The following is a 12,610-nucleotide window of genomic DNA, read 5'->3' on the forward strand; positions in this document are numbered from 1 at the left end:
CCTTTAGCCTAAAGCGTTCACTCGTCACACCCAAGATCTGGGTCCTATCCCCCCTCATGTTACACGAGGCCCATTTTGTACCATAGTATTGCTGAAATATTGCTTAAAGCGGCCTAAACCATACTTACTCACTCACTTACTTATTCTCACATGGGTACAATGTGAGAAGTCCCTTTTCTGGTGTCCCCCTCCGTTATATTGCTGGAATATTGCCAAAAGCGGCGTAAAATTAAACTCACTCACTCACCTATTTCTGCAATAATTATTCCCAAACACTAAGCAGTTTACAAACAAAAATTGGAACAGAATCCTTGCTTTGTACACTTCCAAACAAAACATGAAATGCACGTTTTCGTCATTAAAATACAATTTTCGTTCGACTGGGGTATAAATTCGATGCAGAAGGCAAGCACAGCATCATTGTCTCAAAACGACACCAGAAGAATGCCGAGATTGACAGCGCAGCAGCGAGAAAGAGCATTGGGAATGTTGGAGATGGGCGCCACTCACGACCACGTCGCTCAAACCCTCGGCTGTCACCGCGTAACAGTGTCCAGACTCGTCCAACGATATCGACAGACTGGCCAGACTACTGATAGACCCAGAACTGGCCGACCCAGGGTTACAACACCACGCGAGGACCGGTACCTGCGCACATTGCACTTGCGCAACCGTTTCCTGACGGTGACGTCATCGGCGGCGTTGGCGTTAGGTCGTCGTGTCAGTCGACACACAGTGACCAGGCGGCTTAGAGCTTTTGGCATCAGGGCTTACAGACCGTTCCGGGGACAGCGGCTGACCCAGGCACATCGACAGAGACGACTGGAGTGGGTACGGCGAGTACGACGATGGCAGCGACGTCAATGGCAGCGAGTGCTCTTTAGCGACGAGAGCAGATTTCTCTTATTGTACCGAAACGATGGCAGGGCACGGGTTTATCGTCGTACTGGAGAACGACAGGCCGCCTGTTGCGTTCAGGGAGGTCGTTCCCTATGGAATGGGAAGTGTGATGGTGTGGGGAGGCATTTGTGGAGAACAAAAGACGCCACTGGTCATCGTCAATGGCAACCTGACGGCCAGACGGTATATCGATGACATTCTTCGCCCCACAGTACTGCCATTTCTGCGCAATCGCCAACAGGGCATCCTGCTTCAGCATGACAATGCAAGACCCCATGTGGCAAGAATTACACAGAACTTCCTTCAAGCAAACAACGTTAATGTTCTTCCGTGGCCAGCATGCTCCCCTGACATGTCACCAATCGAGCACTTGTGGGACGCTCTTGATCGTCTTTTCTTTAGCAGAAGTTTATGTGTAAAAAAATGAAAATGAAATTGCTGAAGTGTCGTTAAAAGAATCCTCTGTAACATTGGTACCATATCGTTATTTATAATTGTTGACAATCATCAAATAACTTTTTATGTCAGTCGTCTCAATAAACTTTATTGCATGTTTCTAGTGTTTGTGGTTTCTTCACAGGGTAATTTTGAAAAGTTGGTAGCGTTTCTTTTTTGTACTTTGAGTTTATGTCCGTGCCTGTAATCGAATATTTGGACATATCATGTACATTCATTCAATGGTCAAACATTCAACTGGCAACATCTACGAAAATCAGCAATACATATCATTCATTTAATAGTCGATATTTTATGAGGATCATATTCGTTAAAAACTCAAAATCATAATTATTTAGAGTATTTTCGTGAGTTGTTATTTATTTTGCCAGTCCGGCTCTAGGCAACAAGTATACATAGAGAATCTCACCCAAGTGTCTACTGATATCAATTATATCACCACGAGTTGATAAAGTTACAAATATCTGAGGCTTGCCAAGGATATTTTCGCTTTTATCAACGACTGTTGATATATTTGATATCAGTAGACACAAGGGTGAGATTCTATTTATCATCAAAAATCACTCTTCATTAGTTTTCAATGAAACATGTACATCTCTGAACACTGTACTACCATTAGACATGCAGTGCAGCGATGTCATAGCATTGTGGCGTCATCAAGTTAATGACGTCATAGCATTGTCAGGGCATTGCACAAAATCTACTGTCGAAACGTGTGTATGATCTCACACAAGCAATATCTCCTGTGGAACACAGTTTTGGATGATAAATATATTTTCATGAAACCTGTGTCAGTACCGGGTGCGTGTAGCTCAGGACACGTTTACCCTTTTCTTCTGGCGTCATTATGTTCAGGCATCCATTTATATAATTTTCATTTTACCTCCAATGGAATATGTTTCATAGGATAATTGCGATTTTTTCTATTTATCTGCAGAGTGTTCTGTAATGTGTACATTTTGCATACTTCTATATTCCTTAAAGGAAGCAATCCAAGCCGTAAATATGCAAGCAGTTTTATTATGGCAATATAATATATCAAAAGGACGTATTGTGGTGTCGTGTAACGACCAATAACTAAACGTCATGATTCCTATTCAAACAAATACGAAAATATTTTACAAAATGATAAAATGATCATGAAAACATTGTATTCGTTTGGCAATAGTTCATATATCAGACTCTTTTAAAGGATTTCTATCGTATGTCTTTCAGTTTGATCAGATTATACATGTAGTAATATTGATAATTATAGAAAGCCAGTCTCGCTTTTCTGACTATTTTGTTTGAAGAAAAATTACAGAATTTCTGCCACGTACTTATAAACTGCACTTTTAACACAGACCCAACTGTTGTGATGCGCACTTCATGCAAATACATGCGACAACCCTTCTCCAAAATACTAAGACATAACCACTGAACACAGAGTGGAAGAGATGGCTTAACGGTTAAACAATTGGCTCGTCACGCAGAAGACCCTCCGACGACCCACAGGGGAACAATGAGTGAGTGAGTTTAGTTTTACGCCACACTCAGCAATAGTCCAGCTATATGGCGGTGATCTGTAAATAATCAAATCGGGGCAAGACAATCCAATGATCAACAGCATAAACTTCGATCTACGCAATTGGGATACGATGACATGTGTCAACCAATTCAGAGAGCCTGACCACCCGATCCCGGTAGTAGCCTCTTACGACAAGCATGGGTTGCTGAAGACCAATTCTAACCCGGACCTTCACGGGTCCAGGGGAACAATGAGGGTAGCACATTTCCCATGTTCCCCCTTCATGATCTTGGGGCGAACAACCATATTCACTCACTCACTTAAAAGCAAGCTATTTCGCTTACATATTAAACTAGAGTGATCAGTTAGTTAGTTGACAGGTTTGTGTCAAAGGATAATTTAAATAGAAAAAACACAAATCCGATCATCAAATATTTGTTTTTATACTTTGGAGAATCATTTCAGACAGGTTTGCTGTCGACCCTAGATATCTCCAAGAACTCCACATCTGTTGTTTAGTCCATGAACGTGACATTGACGGCAATTAAGACACCAACAGTTCAGTAGCTTTTTTATGTTTTTTCGGAAAATCGATATATATATATATACGTGCATACATGTATTTCAGTTCATCTCTGTTCATCTTTCCAACATATTAACCAGTTCGTGTGCGGTAAGAAAGTATATTCAGAATTCTACCCAAATCAATGAAGTTTACGAGACAAGATATATCTGGGGTTTCATGAGGTTATCTCGGTCATAACATACTTCTCCTATCCACTGACATAGATGTTCACTATGGCTTTGTCTATCTTTCAAATCCAAACATTAGCAAAGGTGTTTCCAAATACAATAAAACAATTATTTAAATTACACTAAATCTATGTACATTTTCCAGAACTCAAATCTACAAATTTAATTTTCTCCTAATTTGTAATAGTGGTTTATTCAGCAAGAGACGTAGGCCATCGGCCCATGACACAGCAGTTGTGCAGCAGCCACAATACATATTGCCTACATTAACATATGTTTTCTTTGTTGCATAGAATTCTCAACATACATAGCCAACTTTCTTATAAGATCACTGTTCTCACTTGACATTAAAAGATTAATTTTAGCTAATGTTGGAATAAACTGTTCACGTAGATCGACATAAGCATGGCATACTAACAAGAAATAGTACTCATCTTCGACATAGTTCATTTTACAAACATCACAAAATCCTTTATTTCTTGGAACATTTGAATATCTACCCATCTCAATTTTCAGTTGGTGAGAACTACATCTAAACTTAGCTAAAGCGACACGAAATTTCCGAATAGTTATATCTTAATATAATGTTCTGGATGTAAGTTTGACTTGTACATAGAATAATTATATGTTTTAGAACCTTGTGACAAAGATGTATGCCAAACTTGCTGATAAATACATTTAGCTCTATCCATAAATTCTGATAAAAATGGCTGAATATTATCAATACACTGGTTATCCCAAACATAGCCAAATCCCATTTTAAATAACACATTTCTCAGTTTTGAAGCCCAATTACATTTACCATGACTCATATCTAATATTAACATGTTATAACATTTTTTGGGCAAGCGTGAGTTTGGCATGGATAGCAGTTTTACCAATATTTTATACAACGCTTATAGGCAAAGATATATACCGGGTATCTCCCACACTCGCCACGAACAACATGGTTTGAAGTTGACGTTGTCACACCAAGAAAATATTTACATGCTTGAACATGGACTCCTTCAATAACACTGCTAATCTTACATTCAAAATCAAAGTCTAGTCCCCATATTTCTGAACCATACAATAAAATTGACATCACTTTACTTTCAAAAACCTTAAAGAAAATATCATATGGTAATGGTCTAAGCTTCGACAGATATTTTAAAACACCAAATAATGCTTTTCTAGATTGCAACGATGAACTAATAAACTGCTTATTCCAAGTTAGATTCCTAGAAAATACCACACCTAAATATCTATAAGATGAGACACATTCAATAAGATTGCCATCAAAATACCATTTTTCGCCCCTCAAAAGAACTCGTTTTTAAAGACAACCACAATTTCTACACCCTTCAAAGATTTAAAGTAATTTTACCTGGTGATAATTCGATTAACAACGTCACTTCCGGTTACTGCATCAGCGGTTTGGGATAATGGCTATTGAAACCTTTTCGCTTGATATAAGTAAATGTTTACAGAGTAATATTCCGTTTTCAACGATGAATACCGAGACCTGACTGAGATTTAAGATACTGTGAAATCAGCAGAAATGAAAGTCTTGTTATAGAGCGATTGATTCAGATCATTAGATAGGCTAAGCAAACGTGATTCGCGGCATTTCGCGTATCTCACGTTTCGTGTTGTAGGTCACTCTGTAGCAGTAATACTTAACTTAACACTGTTAACGGGATAATTGCAACGTCTTTGAACAAGCAGAAACCCTTCGCAGAACTGCTAGACAACTGTCCATTAAAACCTCAACAAACGTGACCATATAGAATATATACTGACGTAAAAAGTAACTGTGCATAACATAAAATTGCATAAAATAAAAGTTATAGAAATAACCTTAAATAAACATGTAGCAAAGCAGTTTGCATGACATTTCATGTCACGTATCGCACGTGGCACGTGTACATTGTGCACTATGAACTAATTCTTATTTGGCATGCTTTTTGACACCTGAAGTTCACACAACTGATATTGAAAGTTGGAGAACGGTTGATTATTCTCTAGCCTCTGAATGCTGTGGAAAACACGTTAGTTTCAACCTAAACTGCGCATACGTCATGCCATGGTTTACAGAAAGATCAACGTCATGCGCCGTGGGTATGCTTGAGACTGAAATGACCCAAAATGAAGTGGCCAGACATTTTGGTGTCCATCGAAACACGATCTCATCTCTATGGAGACGTTTTCAACATAATGGGAACAAGAGAGATTTGCCTCGTACCGGCCGTCCACGCGTGACGTCACGTCAGTAAGACAACCACATTCGGCTGACCCATCTGAAGAATCGATTCCAGACTGCCAGTTTGACTGCTCGGACCATTCCTGGCTTACGTCCAATCAGTTCCAGGTTTGTACGGAACCGACTGAGGGAGCACAGCAACGTCACCGACAGGCACTTCTTGCCCGATGCAGGCAACATTTACGGTACAGGACACATGATTGGAATGGTAGTTTGCTCACTGACGAGTCGAGATTTCATCTGGACAGCTCAGATGGCATGGCAAGGGTGAACGGTATGGGTGAACAGACGGCGATGTGAACGTATTATGGTGACGCGTGCGTTTTTCAACATCGACAGTTTGTTGGCGTTTGGGTTATGGTATGGGGAGCCATCACATGGTCGGACACACCTTGTCATTGTCAATGGCAATCTCACAGGTCTGCGATACAGGGGTGAGATCATTAGGCCTCATATGCAGCCGTTTATTCAAGGACAGAGACGTAACTTCTCGCTTCGGCTTCGCTCCATCCTCGCAGGGTATAACGATCACTCCCCACTAAACCCTGGATGCATCCATAATGCCCGTCCAAGGATAGCGTCGCAGTCGCGATGGTTTGTTTGCAGTGCCACTCAGATTTTTTGGGAAATAATAAAGACAAATTGACAGATCTGAAACTTTAAAAAAATATATGACAGAACTCCTTCTACTTCTTTCAGAGTACCTCTGCATCAATTGTGTTCCCAAGTTTAAACGGTTAGATAATTTAAGAAGCGAAAGTGAGTTGTGATTGGTACGCTCAACTTCCCAGCGTAGGCACCTGATTGGATAAAAAGCCAGCCAAGGTAGGTAATAAAATCATCGCCCCAAGCCGTGGATGCATCCAGGGTATAGTGGAGAGTGATCGTAACGTATACCCTTGAGATTATCGAGGATGATGTCGCTCGTGTCGTGACAGATTTCCTGAGACAGCAGAACATTCCGGTACTCCCCTGGCCGGCTGTTTCTCCGGCTTGGGATGAAATTATCGTCGCTGTCTACCCTGCATCAACGCCAATGGTGGACACACACGATACTGAATTTGTGAACTGACTTTTGACACCACATCTCTACAAGGGGGTGTCACGATGGCTAGGGTCGATACAGATTTCGATATTATCCTGTCAACAGTTCCACAGTGATTAAGTAAAACACCCCAAATCATGTTATTATCTTTTTGCAGTAAAAATGGTATAACATCAAATAATGCACAGTTACTTTTTCCAGTAGTACATATGAAACGAGAGAGGGTCCAGCCTCGATACACCGATGAAACAGATTCCATTTTTATATGGATCACTCAAAATAAGTGTCTACACAGGTAGCACACCCTGCTTCTCTCGTTAGCACCCACCACTGCTGACGATAGGGCTAAGCTTAACAGCAATTCGTTGTTTTGATATATGTATGTTCGGATTAAACTAAGTAACTTTCAGACTGGAATATATATGGTTTCCTTGATTTTAAAATCGTTTGATAGCCTGCGTATATATCCTTAATTGTGAAACTTATATTTCTATCATTGGCATTCATACCCCTAGTGTACAGTACACAATCCCGTGCACTTAAAGGAACCCACAAATCCGTTGGTATATAACCAGATGGTGGCCACATGACTACGTGCAAACACCAAGTTGCGGGTACAGCAACGTGCAGTGAACATGGACAAAGTACAGTGACTATGTGTCCCAGTCCACCCAGCTGTGAATGGATACCTCGCAAGGGTGGGAAAGCCACATTAACTCGGTGCGCCTAGTGGCTGCAAGAGTTGTATGTTCCCTAGGGAGTTGAGATTGAGAATACGATGTGCCGTTGAGAGTCACATCCAATGATCGAGGGAAAAAATACCGGCGCCTTGAGCATGTACTAGTTGCGTCGACATGTGCGCTATGTAAATATCCTATAATATACTAGGCGCATTAAGAAACTGTGCATACAAACATTTAAAAATCTAAATATCTCAAACCTGTGTATCCAACATGCATGCACGTGCCACGTTCCGTGACGTCAGTGGGTTCGTCCTTGAGACGTGCAATACGTTGTTGCACGTGCATTCCGGAAAGAGAAACAGAGCAAATGAATGCCACACAATACTGTCATTTTGGAAAGCTCAACCCCTGCCCTTGCGATCGTTCAAAAAATTAAACGGCTATTGAAACGCATAGCATGCCAAGGCTCACGTCTGCACAACGTCATAAGGCCATTGGGATGGTCCGTGGGGGAATGTCTCAACGACAAGTGGCTGCACATTTCCACTGCCACCGGAACACCATTTCTGCACTGGTGAGACGCTACCAGAACACAAATGACGTCATCGTTCGGCCACGTTCTGGACGTCCACGTGTAACAACGCCAAGACAGGACAGATGGATAAGGGTGACCCATCTTCGCCACAGGTTTCAGACTGCAGTGATGACTGCCCGAACCATCCCAGGACTTCGCCGTATCCATCCCAACACAGTTCGACAACGTTTACGTCATCACGGGATCAGACCACGACGTCCCGCCATACGACCTATCCTGACACAACGTCATCGACAAGCTCGCCGAATGTGGTGCCGAAATCATGTCCGCAGACCCTTGTTTTGGTGGAGAAATGTTGTTTTTACAGATGAGTCCAGGTTTAACATTTCCCATAGTGATGGACGTCAACGTGCCTATAAGACGCGTCCCGCCATACGGAGAACGTTATGCACAGGCCTGTGTCTTGGAGAGGAATCGCTTTGGTGGTGGTTCCGTGATGGTTTGGGGTGGAATAACAGCACGCCAAAGAACTCCTTTAGTGATTGTTCAGGGCAACTGAACTGGTGTGGGCTACAGGGATCAGATTCTTCGACCTGTGGCAATTCCTTTTCTGCAACGTCATGGCCCTGGGTTAACATTCCAACAAGACATGCCCGTCCTCATACGGCAAGGGTTGCTATGGATTTCGTGCAACACCACAACGTTGACTTACTGCCTTGGCCTGCAAATTCACCGGATCTCTTCCCGATAGAGCATGTTTGGGACGAGATGGATAGACGTCTACGTCGTCTTCCTCATCCGCCAGATAACGTCCATGACCTTGCAACAGACCTTGAGAGAATCTGGCGTGACATCCCACAAGCCTTCCTTGCACGTTTGATAGGCTCTATGCGTCGTCGATGCACTGCTGTTCTTAATGCCGATGGTGGACATACCCGTTATTGAGCTTGTGACATGGTCGTTTGACCCCTGTCCCGCTTGTGGACTCGTGACGTCATTGTGATTGACTTTTCAATTGAAATTCTCCCGATTTGTTATGGTCTCATGATCCCTCCATTAAAGTTTATATGTACCTTTGACATTGTTATCGTACTTATCAACTGGGATAATATTTTGACAATGCACAGTTTCTTTATGTGGCTAGTATATAAAACAATACATAATAATTTATTTTGAAATGGGCTGATACTGAAGTCTTCAACAGACATGGCCCGTGTGTCCGCCATGCGTTGTCTGTGAAACGTTTTGTACAAGAGCATCTGGCACATGGAACTGGTGAGATTATATTATCTCCGAATGCTGAAGCCATGGGGGCGATCTCATAAATGTAATCACTGCTTGTTAAGATCATGTAGGGTGATTAATGTTTAAATGATTAATGATTAAAAGTCGATTTTCCGAATTTTAGTTTGTTTTTACAATCTTTAAATGAGCATGACGGTGGCCGAACTAAAACTTAACATTACCCTCTTTTTAAATCTTCATTTAAAAACAAGATGGCGTATCAGCCTCGCAGACATTGTAATCTCTCCCTTCCCTTCCACCCCCACCCCCACCCCCCTTGTCGTAAATAGTAAACTTCAATTCCATCATACTTTCAGAAATATTATCCGTCATATTTCTCGTTAAGGTATCCAGCTAGTATTCAGCATACACCCCAAGCAATTGACTGCAGAATAGTTTAGTTTTTACAGCTCCATCTAAGATTGCCCCTTGCGTTAATTTCAGCGCAGGTAATGCCCAAAGTGAAACCAGCGATTAGTCATAAGAGGATGAGAAAGAAATAATTCGAGTGTCATGCGAACTGATAGATTACATGTACATCAGTATCTTTCAGGGTAATGAATAGGTCAAACATGGTCAACACAATTCTTAAATCACCTGACATGATGATTTAACATTTAAATTGTAATTACTGTTCTACTAAACCCTCTTAAATGTGACAGATTAGACATCGCGTGCGTTTTCTCTTAAACTGAAATGGCAATCAGTGTGCACACATTGTTCTCTAAATCTACCGGTGATTCAGTTAAACAATGCCCAATACTAAAACTTTTTCCGTTTAAAGCAATGATCGGAAGAAATTGTTTCTGAAACTATTATTGTACCAGGAAAGATACATTGGCATATCATAATATTTTAGTTGCAGCTTTTACTATATGTATTTAAGATTGTAATAACCATGCTTATCATTTTGGCAACGCTGATTGCTACGGCCGGATACTTTTTACGAGTGCATCCAATCACTGCGAAATCATTATGATGCCATATTATTGTTAAAGTACCACAAATAGACTTTTAACGAGTCAAAGTATGATATTTGCTTTCAGTCTCGGGCAACTAGGGTTCGTTTCAAATCAGCTGTAACGGCGATCTGGTCGTGACTGCTGTAAATGCCGATCAGTTCACACGCAATTTGTCAAAAAGTATTGTAAACAAAATTGAAAGATATTTTGATATACGTAATGAAAGAGATTACAAATATAAGTAAAGCATGGTGAACATTTGTTATAACATGATAGTGTAACAGTCGGAATACATTGTGTATTTCATTACGGTGATCACGTGAAATGGGGTTTAACGTCGTACTTAAGAACTTGTTTGAGTGGCATTTAGAAGTTGGTGTGATGAACAACGAGGAGAGTTCTATGGATATACAACTTCTTTAATATAATATGAGCGAAGTTTCGGTGTAGCTACTCACACCGTTATTTGCTTGATAACGGTGTTAGTAGCTACACCTAAACGTCGCTCATATTGTATTAAAGAGAGTTCTATATCCATAGAACTCTCCTCGTTGTTCATCACACCAACTTCTAAATGCCACTCAAACAAGCTATATTAAAGAAGTTGTATGTCCATTGAACTCTCCTCGTTGTTCGTACTTAGGAATATTTCGCTCATGTGGGTTACGCCGCTTTTAGCAATATTCCAGCAATATCACTGCAGGGGACACCAGAATCGCTCATACGTGCATGAGTGTGTGCGTGGCTGCTTGTACTAGCCCAGACTGAAGCTGGTTTTATAGTGCTAGCTCACTGGGATACCATGACGCAGGGAAGGATGAATACCCCACTCAGACACATTAAACAGACTCCGAGCCGACCAGTCCTTGTTTTACCCATTAATGCCGAGCGCCAGGCAGGGACCTACAAGTACCATATTTTAACGTCTTTTGGTATGACGCGGCCGGGGATCGAACCCGCGACCTTCCGCTCTAACCACTACACCACGGAGGCGGTATATTTCATGACGGATTTGTTGACATGGTATTTCCGGTGTTACGAGCTCAAGGCTTCATGGGTTTAAGATATTGTAGATGCGATTTGGTACAAACATTTAAACTCATTGTAGGCGTATATCGTGTGTATACCACCCTATACTGACCACCAATACGATACGTATTACGATTCATGGGTGTCGACAAGATACGTATTGCGTTTCATTTACTCGTATAAAATACGTATTCCTACATATGGACTCTAATACGATACGTATTATGATACAAGGGTGACGACAGGATACGTATTACGCTTCATCGACCATAATAAGATACGTATTCCCATACATAGACTCCATCAGAAAACGTATTACGATATATGGGTGACGACAGGATACGTATTACGTTTTTTCCACCACAACAAGATACGTATTCCTACACAGGGACTCCAACAGGAAACGTATTACAATACATGGGTGACGACAGGATACGTATTAGGTTTCATTCACCACAATAAGATACGTATTCCTATACATGGACTCCAATACGATACGTATTACGATACATGGGTGACGGCAGGCTATGTATTACGCTTCATCCACCACAACAAGATACGTATTCCTATACATGGACTCAAATTACGATACATACATGTCGATAGGACAATACTACGATTCATGGATGTCAATGCGATACGAATTACAAAACATGAATCCCGATACAATCCGCATCACGGCACATAGGACCAACACAGTTATACATATTACGATAAATGGACCGGGTACGATACGTATTATGATACATAAATGACGATAGGACCCTACTAAAGCCGATAAGATACGAATAACGACACAATACTGACTATACGTATTACCGCACGTAAGAGGTGATAGAACACTATAACGATACATAGACTCGAATTACGAACCATAGACTCCGACACATATTACTTACACAATAATAATAAATGTATAATAATAGTTATGTTGAAAGTGATCAAACGTTAACGTTAGTGAAGCCCTCTCAGCTTTGTTACTGCTCCACACGAGACAGTCACTAAAGGTACCAGCATGGACAAGGACCAACGTGCACAAAGCGATCTTAGGGCTACGACTATCTTAAGTCAATGTTATAATGTGATAGTTACGATCATCTTTCCACATGGGCCCACTTGCGCAAAGCAGTCTGGGCTCCGTTTCACAAATCTATCGTAGCCCTACGACTGTCGTAAGTCTATGTTGCAGTATAGGAGGTACAACAGTCGTAGCG

The sequence above is a fragment of the Haliotis rubra genome, unplaced genomic scaffold (assembly GCF_003918875.1).
Source record: "Haliotis rubra isolate DU_JTF1 unplaced genomic scaffold, ASM391887v1 Scf13, whole genome shotgun sequence".
Taxonomy (NCBI): Eukaryota; Metazoa; Mollusca; class Gastropoda; order Lepetellida; family Haliotidae; genus Haliotis; species Haliotis rubra.